This window comes from Dasypus novemcinctus, chromosome 31, assembly GCF_030445035.2.
Source record: "Dasypus novemcinctus isolate mDasNov1 chromosome 31, mDasNov1.1.hap2, whole genome shotgun sequence".
NCBI lineage: Eukaryota > Metazoa > Chordata > Mammalia > Cingulata > Dasypodidae > Dasypus > Dasypus novemcinctus.
Window position 1 is genome coordinate 24,864,206 of NC_080703.1, and position 13,830 is coordinate 24,878,035.

The 13,830-nt window shown below is 40.5% G+C and overlaps 1 pseudogene; it reads right to left on the bottom strand.

The window, feature by feature from the left end:
- Window positions 1–213: 213 nt before the first annotated feature.
- The window catches only part of LOC101432951 (heterogeneous nuclear ribonucleoprotein A1-like), a 38,938-nt pseudogene continuing 25,321 nt past the window's right edge, over window positions 214–13,830 (bottom strand).

Below are 13,830 nucleotides of genomic sequence, written 5' to 3' on the forward strand. Positions count from 1 at the left end.
TAAATACAGACACAGAAGAACGTACAGCGAATGGACACAGAGAGCAGACAGCAAGCAAGCTGCAAGGGGGGAGGGGAAATAAATAAATAAATACAGACATAGAAGAACGTACAGCGAATGGACACAGAGAGCAGACAGCATGCAAAAAGCCACAAGGGGGGGATAAAAAACGCACACACACACACACAAAAAAAAACCCTTTGTTGGGGTGCTTCACACTTTGCCCAGAACAGAAACTGCAATAACCTGTTATACAATTAGTCACAAATACAGTCCTTGTGGGTTTTTGCCCATACACATGAGTATTGTCTAAAACTGGTCTTCGGAGCAGCTGGGCCCTGCCATCACTGTGCTTGGCTGAGTTCACTAATCTGTTGTAACTTGCAGTCTCCCCGTCACTTCCCCGGCCCTCCTCTCTTGCTGAGCTTTGTTTCCTTGCAGTAATTAAAACCTTCTGTAACTGCCTTAGCTGCTGCTGCTGCTGGAACTGCCCTAGCTGCCTTGGTTTTGTGGGTTTGGCTAAGTGTTGGCCTCTGCCTCCAAAGTTTCCTCCCTTCATGGATTCAAAATTTGAAGACTGATTGTTGTCATTTCCAAGTTCATTGTAGCCGCCGCCACCTCCAAAATTGCTTCCATCATTACCAAAGCCATTAGACCCATCCCCGCTGCCACCATACCAACCACCACCCCAGCTGCCCCCAAAGCCACCTCAACCACTGAAGTCTCTCCACGACCAAAGTTGTCATTCCCACCAAAGCCAACTCCACAACCCACCTCCGAAGTTCCCCGAGCCACTTGGACCTCTTTGCCTGGATGAAGCATTGGCCACCTCTTGCTCAGACAGGGCTTTCCTCACTTCACAGTTGTGGCCACTCACAGGACAGTCTTTCTGAATGACAATCTTACCCACAGAGTCACGGTCATCACAGGTTACAAAAGCGAAGCCTCTCTTCTCACCACTGCCTTGGCCAGTCGTGATTTCAATGACTTCAGTTTTCCCATACTGCTCAAGATCATCTCTTAGTAATGCCCTTCAGTGTCTTCTTTAATATCACCAACAAAGCTCTTTTTCACAGTAAAGTGGGCACTTGGTCTTTGGGAGTCTCCTCTTGAGATAGCCCTCTCTGGTTCCACAGCTCTTCCATCCACCTTGTGTGGTCGTGCATTCATGGCAGTATCCACTCCCTCCACCGTGGCCCACATGACAAACCCAAAGCCTCTAGACTCCTGGGAGTCTGGATTTCTCATTACCACACAATCCATGCATGTTCCTAAGTGCTCAAAATGGCTCCTCGGACTCTCCTCGGTTGTTTAAGGCTTAATCCTCTGAAGAAGAGCTGCTGCAGCTGTTCAGGCTCTTTAGGAGACTCTGACTTAGACGTGACGCCAGCCAGAGAAAAGACTTGAACGTTGCTTCCTCAGCAGCGTCCATGAGAGAAAGCTCTATTGTTTCTCATACACCACATCTTCCTTCAGCAGAAGGGGCACATGGGTGGCAAAATTTCAAAGCCCTTTCATGTCTGATGACAAACCTGATGCCATTATAACTCTTGTTTCTTTATGGGTAACCTGCTGTTTCTTACCCTCCTATGAAGCTTTTAGGATCTTCTTTTAATCCATGATTTTCTGAAGTTTCACTTTGATGTCTCTAGGTTTGGGTCTTTAAAAATATATATTATGCCAGGCATTCTGAGGACTCTTTCAAACTAATGACTTATAACTTTGTGGGAAATGTTGTTCCATATTTCTTTAGGAATTTCCTTCCCGTGGCTTCCACACGCCCTTTTCACTGACCTACTATTATTTGGAAGTTGAACCTCCCAGAGTGGTCCCCTACATGCATTATCTCTCTTCTTTTCCATTTCTTTAATTTTGTTGCATTTCCTGGTAAAGCCCCTTTATTTTATTTTTAAATTTCCAACTCTGTCAAATTTTTTTATGTCTTATATTATACTTCCAAAGCTCTTTCTTGTGCTTTTGACTCTGTGTGTGTGTGTATGTTTTAATAGCATTGTGTTCTTGTTTTACAAATGTGATAGCACCTCAGATCACTCTGAAGTCACTATTAAAGTTTCTTTAAAATTATGTTTCCTGGAGTGATGTCATCAACATGGCAACAGAAGACATCCCCTGGAAAACCTCCCCCAGAAATGCAGCGAATATAAGGACAAATTCCACTTGCTTAGAGCTCTGGAGGATGGTAGAGATTGGAGAAGGACTCTACAAATGCTGAACTGAAGAAGGAGAGAAATATCAGGTAAGAAAATTCCCTACCAGACCCAGCTGGTCCTCTTCTCTTCCCCCTCACTTGGTCCTGCACAAAGCTTGAGAGTTCTCCAGAGGCAGCAGCCCAGGTCCCTCCCTACCGGGGACACAGACTATAAGAGAACCCGCAGCAGCGAGGTAGAACCCCACGTATATCCAGGGTCCCAAGTCCTCAGGGACCCAGAGTGGAACAGGAGCTGCTGAGGAGTGCTGCGTACAATAGTGTGCCCAGTGTGTATGTGTGGGATGAGAAGCTGGCAGAGCAGCAGTGGTAAAGTGGTGTACTCACTCAATCTAGTTACTGTGGCAGGTCTCCTTAAATGAAAAATGGACTTTTCTGGAGTGACCCACCTTTCTGGATTGACCCCATCTGGTTCCCTGGGCAGGATAAGTTAACAGGGAAGAAAGTGAAGGCAGAAAAGCTTCACAGAAAAAAAAAGGTAGGAGGAGGTTAAAGTGAGCTGCTGTAAAACTGGAGGGTCCCAGAACTGAAAAGTATAAGGAAAATGGGGCATTGAGTGAGGGAGAGAACTGAAGCAAATCATAGGAGCTGAGAGAAAATTCTGCACAAAAACAAAGAGAAAAGAGCAAGTTTCCCACAGAAGGAACAGAGGAAAGAAAGTTTTCTCCTGGAGGTTAAACAATTTCACAAAAAGTGCAACCTTAAGAACTGTACTGTACACCCAGGGCAAGAATCAGATGAAGAATTGCTGAGAAAATCTGATCACTTAAAATCAGGCTATTCTGAAGGTCCAGAAGAAGTTGGACCAAATATCAAAGAAGAGCTTTAACACAAAGCCAATCAACAATAAAACCCTCGACAAGAGGGAGAAATGGACCTTCAGACTTAACTATCAAAATAATCAGATGCCTACATATCAGCAAAAATTACAAGCCTTGCTAAGAAATAGGAAGATATGGCTCAGTCAAGGGAATACATTCAAAATTCAGAGGTGAAACAGATTTTGGAAACAACTAATCAAAGAAATTCAAACAAATCTCCTAAATCAATTCACAGAGAGGAAGGAAAAACATGCATAAAGAAAGGATACTAAGAAGACAATGTGAGAGCATAAGCAAATATAACAGAAATTATGGGGAAGAAAGGCACAAAGAGAGCAGACAACTGGGGGTGGGAGGGGGAAGGGGAGAGAAAATTAAAAAAAAATAAATCTTTAAAAAAAAAAGATTGAGCAGACAGATGAGAGAACCATCTCAGGGAGGGGGGCAATAAATTTAAAAAATAAAAAAATCTTTAAAAACAGGGGGGCAGTACAAACTACTGGATTAAAAAATGGGCAAAAAACTTGAAAAGACAATTGTCAAAAGAAGAAATAAAAATAGCAAAGAAACACATAAAAAAAGTTCAACATGACTAGTGATTAGGGAAATGTAAATCAAAACTACAAGATATCGTTTCACACCTATTAGACTGGCCACTATTAAAACGTCAGAAAACTGTAAATGTTGGGGAGGACATGGAGAGATAGTAACACTTATTCATTGTTGGTGGGAATGTAGAATGGTATAGCCACTGTGGAGGGTTGTTTGGCAGTTCCTAAGGAAGTTGAATATATTGCCATGTGACTTGGCAATACCATTACTAGGTATATACCCAGAAAAACTGAGAGCAGATGTCTCAGAATAGTCATCTGCACATTGATGTTCATAGCAGCATTATTCACAATTGCCAAAAGTTGGAAACAATCCATGTGTCCATCAGAAAACGAATGGATAAACAGTAGTGTGTACCCATGATGGAATATTATACAGTGGTAAGATGAAATGAAGTTGTGAGGCATATGGCAACCTGGATGAACCTGGAGGACATTATGTTGAATGAAGCAAGCCAGACACAAAAGGACAAAATACTGTATTATTGTGCTACTAAATATGTTATATAGACCCATGGAATTAATAGTTAGAATATAGGTCACCAAAAAATAGAATGAAGGGAAAGAATGGAAACCTGATGGTTAATCTGTGCAGAATTAGTTAAAAATTTGTTTGTAAATCTTTGGAAATGAATGGAAATGGTGAGAGCACATAATGGTGTTTGTGACTAGAACTATTATATGGGTATGACAGTGGTTGAAAGGGAAAGTCTAAGGACCTGTATATTACTAGAAGGAAAGCTAAGAAATGTAACATGGGGCCGTATAACATAGTGAAACTTGATGTAAAATAAGAATATGGGTGATAGTAATATTGCATATATAAGACTGTTTTTACAAAATACAAATTAGAGAGAAAGAAACAGATTAGCAGCTATGTACAGCAGGGGAAGCACAAAGAAACTAAGAGGTGATGAGTTTTGTTTGTTAGGTTGGTTTTTATTTTTTAAATAATATTATTATGGAGTAATGAAAATGCTCTAAACATGATTGAAGTGATAAATGCCCAACTATGTGATTATACTGAATACCATTGACTGTACACTTTGGAAGGATTTATGCTTTATTGATATGTATCAATAAAGTTAATTTGTAAAACAACAATAATAACAAAAAACTCCCAATGAAGAAAAGCCAAGAACCAGATGACTTCATAAGTGAATTCTACAAATTATTTCAAGAAGAATTAATATTAATCCTGCTCAAACTCTTGCAAAAATTGAATCGGAGAGAACACGACCTAACCCAGTCTATGAGGCCAACATCACCTAATAACAAAGCCAGATAAAGATACCACTGAATGTACTGGGAGAGAGTGTAAACTACAATGTAAACTATAATCCATGCTGTGTAGCAGTGCTCCAAGATGTATTCATCAAATGCAATGAATGTGCCACACTGATGAAAGAGGTTGTTGATGCGGGAGGAATGGGGGTGGGTTGGGAGTGAGGTATATGGGAACCTCTTCTATTTTTTAATGTAACATTTTGTGTGATTTACATATCTTTAAAAAAAAGATAATAAAAGATTTTTAAAAACATTAAGATACCACGGGAAGGGAGACACCCAATCACTTGAGCAACCTCCACTCCTTGATTGTTGTGTCTCTCATTGTGTTTCCTCACTGTGTCTCTTTGGTGTATCATTTTGCTGTGTCATCTTGTTGCATCAGCCTGTCATGTCAGGTCTTTGTCTTGCTCATCTTCTTTAGGCGGCACCAGGAACCGAACCTGAGGCCTCCCATGTGGTAAGCAGGTGCCCAGCCACTTGAGCCACATCCACTTCCCATGGCCAATTGATTTTTGACAAGACTGCTAAGTCCACTCAACTGGGAAAGAATGGTCCCTTAAAAAATGTTGCTGGGAGAATTGGATATCCATATGCAAAAGAATGAGTGAGGACCCTGTCTCATACTATATGCAAAAATGAACTCAAAGTGGATCAAAGACCTAAATGTAAGAACCAAGACTATAAAACTCCTGAAAGAAAATGTAGGGAAGCATCTTCAGGATCTTGTATTAGCAATGGTTGCTTAGACTTTACACCCAAAGCAAAAGCAACAAAAGAAAAGGGATAAATGGGACCTCCTTAAAAACAACAACAACAACAACAACAAAACCTTTTTGCATCTTAAAGAACTTTGTCATGAAAGTGAAAAGACAACCTACTTCAGTGGAGAAAATATTTAAACAGCACATATCTGGTAAGGGTTTAATATCTAGAATATATAAAGAAATTCTACAACTCAACAACAAAAAGACAAGCAATCCAAATTAAAATATGGGCAAAAGATTTGAATAGACATTTCTCCAAAGAGGATATACAAATGGCTAAAAAGCACATGAAAAGCAGCTCAACATCACTAGCTACTAGGGAAATGTAAATCAAAACCACAATGAGCTAACGTTTCACACTTACTAGAAGGGCTACTATTTTAAAAACAGAAAATTACTAGTGTTGGAGAGGATGTAGAGAAATAGGAACACTCATTCATTGCTAGTCAAAATGTAAAATGGTACAGCCACTGTGGAAGACAGTTTGGCACTTCCTTAGGAAGCAGCATAAAGAAGCACAATTTGATGGGGCACTCCTGCTACTATGTATATGCCCAAAACTATTGAAAGCAGGGTCTTGAACAGATATTTGCACTCTGATAGTATAGTGGCATTATTCACAATTGCCAAAAGATGGAAGCAACCCAATTGTCTACAACTGATGAGTGGATAAACAAAATGTGGTATATACATATGGTGGAATACTATTCAGCTGTAGGAAGAAATGAAATCAGGATGCATATGACAACATGGATGAACCTTGAGGACAATATGTTGAGTGAAATAAGCCAGACACAAAAGGACAAATATGATATGGTCTCACTAATAAGAACTAATAACAATGAGTAAACTCATGGATTTAAAATCTAGAGTATAGTTTACCAGGAGATAGACAAGCGTTGAAAAAGGGAACCTGATGCTTTACGTCTATAGCATTTTTAAGAAGGTTGAGTATAAATATTTGGAAATGAATAGAGATGATGGTAACACATTATTGTGAGTATAATTAACAACACTGATCTATAGATGTGATTGTGGGCGGAAAGGGGAAGTCTAGGATTGTGAATGAAAGTAGAAGGAAAGCTAGAGGGTAAACCTGGGACCATATAACATCGTGAACTGGGTGGTAGACGAGCAACGTGGTTAATAGTGCAAATACAAGAGTGTTCTTCCACGAACTCGAGCAAACATCCGCCACTATTGCCCGGTGTTAATAATATGGTGATCTATGGGAGAAACACAACTAATGTCAGTTATGGACTATAGTTGAGTACTGAAAAGTTCTCAACCTGACTGTGGTGCTGAGTGCACAGTTCTGTGGTTGAACTGAGAGCCATTGAGTGCACACTTTGGATGGACTGTACAAAGCATGGGATTGTATAACACAGTGAACCCTGTTGTGGACCATGGACTATGGTTAATAGTCCAAATATGAGGATGTTTCATGAATTATAGCAAATGTACAATACTATTAAAAATGTTAGTAATAGGGTAGTATATGGGGGAAAACACCTAATGCAAACAATGGGCTATAGTTAGCAATAATATTTTAATATTCTTTCATTAATTGTTACAAAGGAACCACACTAATGCAAAGTGTTCACAATAGGGGGGTATATGAGAATGCTGTATTTTTTACAAGACTTTTCTGTAATCCTACAACTTCTCCAATTGAAAAAATACAATAATAATAATAATAAAAACATTATTCTAAGTGAAGGAAACCATACACAAAGTACCACATATTGTATGACTTCTTTTATATAAAATGTTAATATAAATAAATGTATAGAGATGGAATTTGATTAGTGGTTATGGGGAAAGATAGAGGGATTGAGAGCTTCCTGCTAAAGGGTGTGGGATTTTTCTCTTTGGAGTAATGAAAATGTTCTAATTTTGAATGTGATGGTGAATGTACATCTCTATGATTATACTAAAAGTCATCAGTTGTACACATTGGATGAATTGTATGGTATGTGACTATATCTCAATAAAACTGCTTTTATAAAAAAATTAAAAAATGTGAGATATTAGTTCACATTCACTAGAATGGCTACCATGTTAAAAAAAAAACACAGAAAATTACAAATGTTGGAGAGGATGTGGAGAAATAGGAACACTCCTTCATTGCTGGCGAGAATGTCAAATAGCGCACTCACTGTGGAAGACAGTTTGGCACACTGTTACCATATGACCTGGCAATCCCACTACTAAGTATATGCCTAGAAGTAACAAAAGCAGGGACTTGAGCAGATATTTGCACATTGATGCTCACAGCAGCATTATTCATAGTTGCTGAAAGATGGAAGCAACCCAAGTGGCCATCATTGGATGAATGGATAAACAAAATGCAGTATTTACGTATGATGGAAAATTATTCAGTGTAACAAAGAATGAAGTTCTGCTGCATGCAACAACATGAACGAATGTTGAGGACATTACGCTGAGTGAAACAAGCCGACACAAAGGGACATATATTGTATGATGTCACTGATATGAAATAATTTTAATAAGCAACCTCATAGAGTTAGAATCTAGAATATAGGTTACTAGGGGGTAGATTTGGGCTAGAGAATGGGGAGCTGATGCTTAATTTGTACAGAATTTCTATTCTGGTTCATTGCAAAGGTTTAGAAATGGATGGTCATGATGGTAGCACATTATTGTGAATGTAACTAACGACACTGAATTATATATGTGAATGTGGTTAAAAGGGGAAACTTTAGATTGTATATGTTACTAGAATAAAAAGTTTAAAAAAACATAGGACTGTATAACACAGTGATCTCTGTTGTAGAGGATGGACTATGGGTAATAGTAACAACTAGTTGGTATTGATTTCCTCTACTAGTGTGTATATTGGTTTCTTTCTGTATGGTCTCTATCCCAACTGAGAGTTGTATTTAGATGGCCTGGACTTATTTATTAGCAGACTTTAATTTAAGATGAACAAGAGAGGGGTAAGTCTTTATATTATAAGATCCCCCAATTCCAGAATGTGGAAGGCTTCATTCCAGGAGCTCTTGTTATCTGCAGGCAGTTTATACGATTTCTTTAGAGTCTATGGTTGAGTGTTACGGGAACAGACCTCCCAGGGTCTATGCCTCCTTTACAATGTGACTTTGCAGCTCCTCCTGTCAAAAGATGGAGGATATTTCCCCCATTCCTTACATTTGGTCTGGCCTTATGGCTGGCTTTGGCTAATTGAATCTAGCAAAAGTGATACTATCCAAGTTCTAGAGCCAGTGCCTCTAGAGGAGCTTGTAGCTTCCAGCTTCCACCTTCTTCTCTTGGAATGCTCCCACCACAAGGTAAGAATGCCTATGCTAGACCTCCAAGCAATGAGAGACCATGTGGCAAGAGGCTGAACTGATGCCAGCACTAAGGCTCCAGGCATGTGGATGAGACTTCTTAGACCCTCCAGACCCAACTGAACAACAGTTGACTGCAGCTGCTTAATTGACTCCAGGAGAAAGCAGCAGAAGAATCACCCAGCTGAACCCAGCCAAATCCTAAAATAAATTGTTATTTTAAGCCACTAAAATCGGGGTGGTTTGATATACAGCCATAGAAAATGGATAGAGATTTAAAATTTTTTTTTGTCTGGATTGCTTGTGCTCTGCATGTGTGAGGTAGAAATTCAACTAATCACTGTAACCTGTCTTTCTCATTGCAGCCCTCAAGACAATCAAGTCTTGAGTCTTCCTTGGTAAGGCAGAGACTGCTGGTGACTTGAACCAGTAGTCATTCTTTCCTTTTCCCTTAGTAACACAACTCTGATTTTAGCAATGCAACCAGTATATTCCAAGCTTCCCTTGCAGCTAGGTCTTCCTACAGGAAGACATTCTAGATAGTGGGATAAAAGTGGAAGAGTTCTATGGGACTTCCAGAAAGACCAATTAAACCGAACTGACTCTATAGGAGGAGTCCCTTTTGTCCTTCTGATCTTCCTTTTCCCTGCTGTCTAGAATGTGGATGAAAACAGCCGGAACTCTAGTTACCATCTTGGACCATATTTATCCTTGACAGCTAAAGCTACCAAGGATGTACCAAGGGAGCTAAGAGATAGGAGGCTGAATCCCTGGTAGCACCGTGGAGGTACTCTTTCATATTTGAAGTCCTATCTTCAGATTTCTTTTGCATGGGAAATAAACATCTTCCTTAATTAAGCTACTATTAATTTCCCCCTCATTTCATGTACCTGAACCTAATCCTCCTCTACTGTAGCCATTGCCTATGTTTATCCTGGGTTGCTTCCTCCTTTCTTTTTCATCTCTAGAGGTTCCTTTTGGGTGTTTTAAATCTCTTGCATGTATACTCTCAATATGTTGTCTTTCCCCTAGCTTTTCAAACATATGGAAGACAGTTATAATAATTGTATTGATATATTTGTTTACTAAGTATATGTATGTACCAATTGTGTCTACTACATCTACCACATTAACTGAAGTTCCTCATATTAGGGTTTCTCACAATTTATTTTCTTTTTTTTTTTAAAGGTTTGTTTTATTTATTTATCCCCACCCTGCCCCCATTGTTCTTCAGTTGCTGTCTGCTCTCTGTGTCCATTTGCTGTGTGTTCTCTGTGTCTGCTCATCTTCCCTTTAGGAGGAACCAAGAACCAAACCCAGAAGCTCCCGTGAAGAAAAGAGGCACTCAATCACCTGAGCCACCTCAGCTCCCTGATTTGTTGTATCTCTTATTATCTTTCCTTTTTGTGTCTCTTTTGTTGTGTCATCTCCAGGAGGTACCAGGAACTGAACCCGGGACCTCCCATGAGGTCGGCAGGAGCCCAATCACTTGAGCCACATCCACTTCCCTTGATTTTCAAAGGATGTTGTCTTAGGATGGGTTTCCCCAGAAGTGGATCCCATACAAGGAACTAGCGGCCCTCACAAAGGGGCTTTGTCTTTCTGGTGTGTGTTTCACTGACTTGATCTGACCCCATGAACTATGTTCCTCCTAAAGGTTTATTTTTGTTCTTTGGCACGCTACCGTATCTCATAGTTCTTTCAAATGTAGCAAGAGATATTCTATCTTATTATGTGCAGTCAGCTGATGGGGAAGCAGGTGCCCTTTCCAGCTCCTGAGCACCAGAACATACCCTTCTTTCCGACTGGGCAGCCCCACCATCTGATCATTCCCTCTCCTGTGCCGTGAGATCGTTTAATTTCTGAAAACAACCTAAATCCAGAGTCTGTAGGCCTGGCCAGTTCTTGTCCGTCCTTGCTGCTCTCAGTCAGGCTTGTCAAGGGCTTGCATGTGTGCTGAAGAAAAGTGGTGGCTAACTGTAAAAAATTGCAAATGACAACCTCTTTGAGACTCAGTTTCCTTATCTGAAAGATAAGGAGAGTGGGGGAGATAATCTCTAGGGTTCTTGCACACTCCAGGACTCTGCTCCTGTATGGTGGCCCACCTGGCCTGCATGTCCACAGCCAAGGAGAGATGTCTCTCTAGCACAGATTTCCAGAAGGAGCTACTGGTTGGGGGAGACCCCTTAACTTAGCCCCCAGACTTTTGGCTTCCTCTCTTTTAATTCCGTAATCCCACAGCTGAGAGTACAGTGTGAAATACATAGAGGCGAAAGTTTTCACCGCAGTTACTGCAAATGGAAATTTGTAGAATTGTCCACTGGTTTATGGTGCATCCCCATGGTTCAGATGTTAGAAACATTTTGAAGAACTTTCAGTGACATACGGAAAGACCCATGTTATGTTATCTGAAAAACAGGATACAAAACCATATAAATAGAAGTATCCTAACTGGTTCCACTACACACAAAGCTTTATTGTCCCACATTTTTGAAGGCTAGACATGTGTAGTGTCTGGTGATGGCATCATCTGTCCTTGGTCTCCTCCTGTGGCTTTCTCTGACTCCTGGCTTCTACTTCTTCTGGTTTCTGCTTTCTACTCTGTGTCTGAATTTCCTCTCTTTATAAGGCCTCTAGTAATATGGATTAAGAGTAGCCACATCTCAATAGGACCTTGGGAGACCCTGCTCACCAATGACCCCACACCCCAAATCACCTTTCCATATTAAAAGATACTATTTATGGGTTCACACCCACAGGAACCTGAATTAAGACTTGAACATGTCTTTTGTGGGGTACTTTTTTTTTTTATTCATTTTTAAAAAATATTACATTAAAAAAATATGAGGTCCCATTCAACCCCACCGCCCCACCCCCCACTCCCCCCCCAGCAACACTCTCTCCCATCATCATGACTCATCCATTGCGTTTGGTAAGTACATCTCTGGGCATCGCTGCACCTCATGGTCAATGGTCCACATCATAGCCCACACTCCTCCATGTTCCATCCAATGGGCCCTGGGGGGATCTACAATGTCCCGTAATTGTCCGTGAAGCACCACCCAGGACAACTCCAAGTCCCGAAAACGCCTCCACATCTCATCTCTTCCTCCCATTCCCCGCACCCAGCAGCCACCATGGCCATTTCCCACACCAATGCCACATTTGCTCTGTGGACCTTGTGTCCATTGCACATCTTTTGTGGGGTACTTGATTCAATCCCCAACAAGGAGGGGACTGCTTTATGGGGAGGGACACCAGAGAGAGAGAAAGAACTGATCTGCTTAATATTTAAAACAACATTTTTTAGAATGATCAGTATCATCCAAAAGAAATGTGTTATTTAGAGGAACACTCAGTCAATGAAAAAATTATACTCTACATCATAAACTAGCAGAGTTTATTTTTTTAAGATCATTTGATAAGTCACAGAAGTACCTTTTCTAGATACATCTTTTAGAAACAAATTTCAATATTTACTGTCCTTTCAAAACATGTGCTCATGGAGAGCAGGTGTAGCTCAATGGTTAAGTGCCTGCCTCTGGTGTATGAGGTCCCAGGTTCAATCCCCAGCACTTCCTAAAACAAAAACAAGGGAAGCGGACTTGGCCTGGTGGTTAGGGCATCCGTCTACCATATGGGAGGTTCATGATTCAAACCCCGGGCCTCCTTGACCTGTGTGGAGCTGGCCCATGCGCAGTGCTGATGTGCGCAAGGAGTGCCATGACATGCAGGGGTGTCCCCTGTGTAGGGGAGCCCCATGCGCAAGGAGTGCGCCCCATAAGGAGAGCTGCCCAGTGCAAAAGAAAGTGCAGCCTGCCCAGGAATGGTGCTGCACACACAGAGAGCTGACACAACAAGATGATGCAACCAAAAGAAACACAGATTCCCGTGCCGCTGACAACAAAAGAAGCGGACAAAGAAGACGTAGCAAATAGACACAGAGAACAGACAACGGGGGGGGGGGGCAGGGGGAGGAAGGAGAAAGGGAGAGAAATAAATAAATAAATAAATCTTAAAAAAACAAAACAAAAAACATGTGCTCACGTATTTTATTTTTGTGTGTGGGATGGGGAGGAAATGATTCTGGATCATACCATTTGCTATTTCCTAGACAATACTCCCTCAAAGTTCTCATAGTATGGTAATATTGTCTAAATATTTACTGATTAAATATTGTGTCCCAGACTAACCAGAAATTAAGAAAAAAGCCAACTGATAATTTACCCTCATCATTTCCCCTTTCCTTCATCCCTCTCATTTCTTCAAAACTCTGCTGTTTTAGTTTGCTAAAAGCTGCCGCAAGCCATACGCCAGAAATGGGTTGGCTTTTATGATGGAGATTTGTTAACTTACAAGCTTACAGTTCTGTGGCTGTGACGATGCCCACAGCAAGGCTTCACCAGGCGATGCTTTTCTTCCCAAGGACCGGCTGCTGGTGCTCCTGGACTCCTCTCTCATCTGAGTGAGAAATAAATAAAAAATAAATCATTTTTTAAAAAGCAGTACTTAAGACAGAGGTATAGGCGGGGAAATCTTACTGGGACATCTTTCTATGCCTTCCTTTCTGTGTATCGGGTATAGCAACAATTTCAACAGCAGTACCATTTCTGGTGCTTTTAATTGCTTCAGGTACTGTGCCAAGAGGTTTTTATGGATGTGATTATATTTTTAAAGATCTGAATTATATATTTATAAATTTATATATTTTGTTTATATATTAATAAAGACCAGAAAATGTAATTATAATTTTTTACCTTCCTTACCCCTTTCTATATTTTCCAAATTTTCTATAATTATCATAAA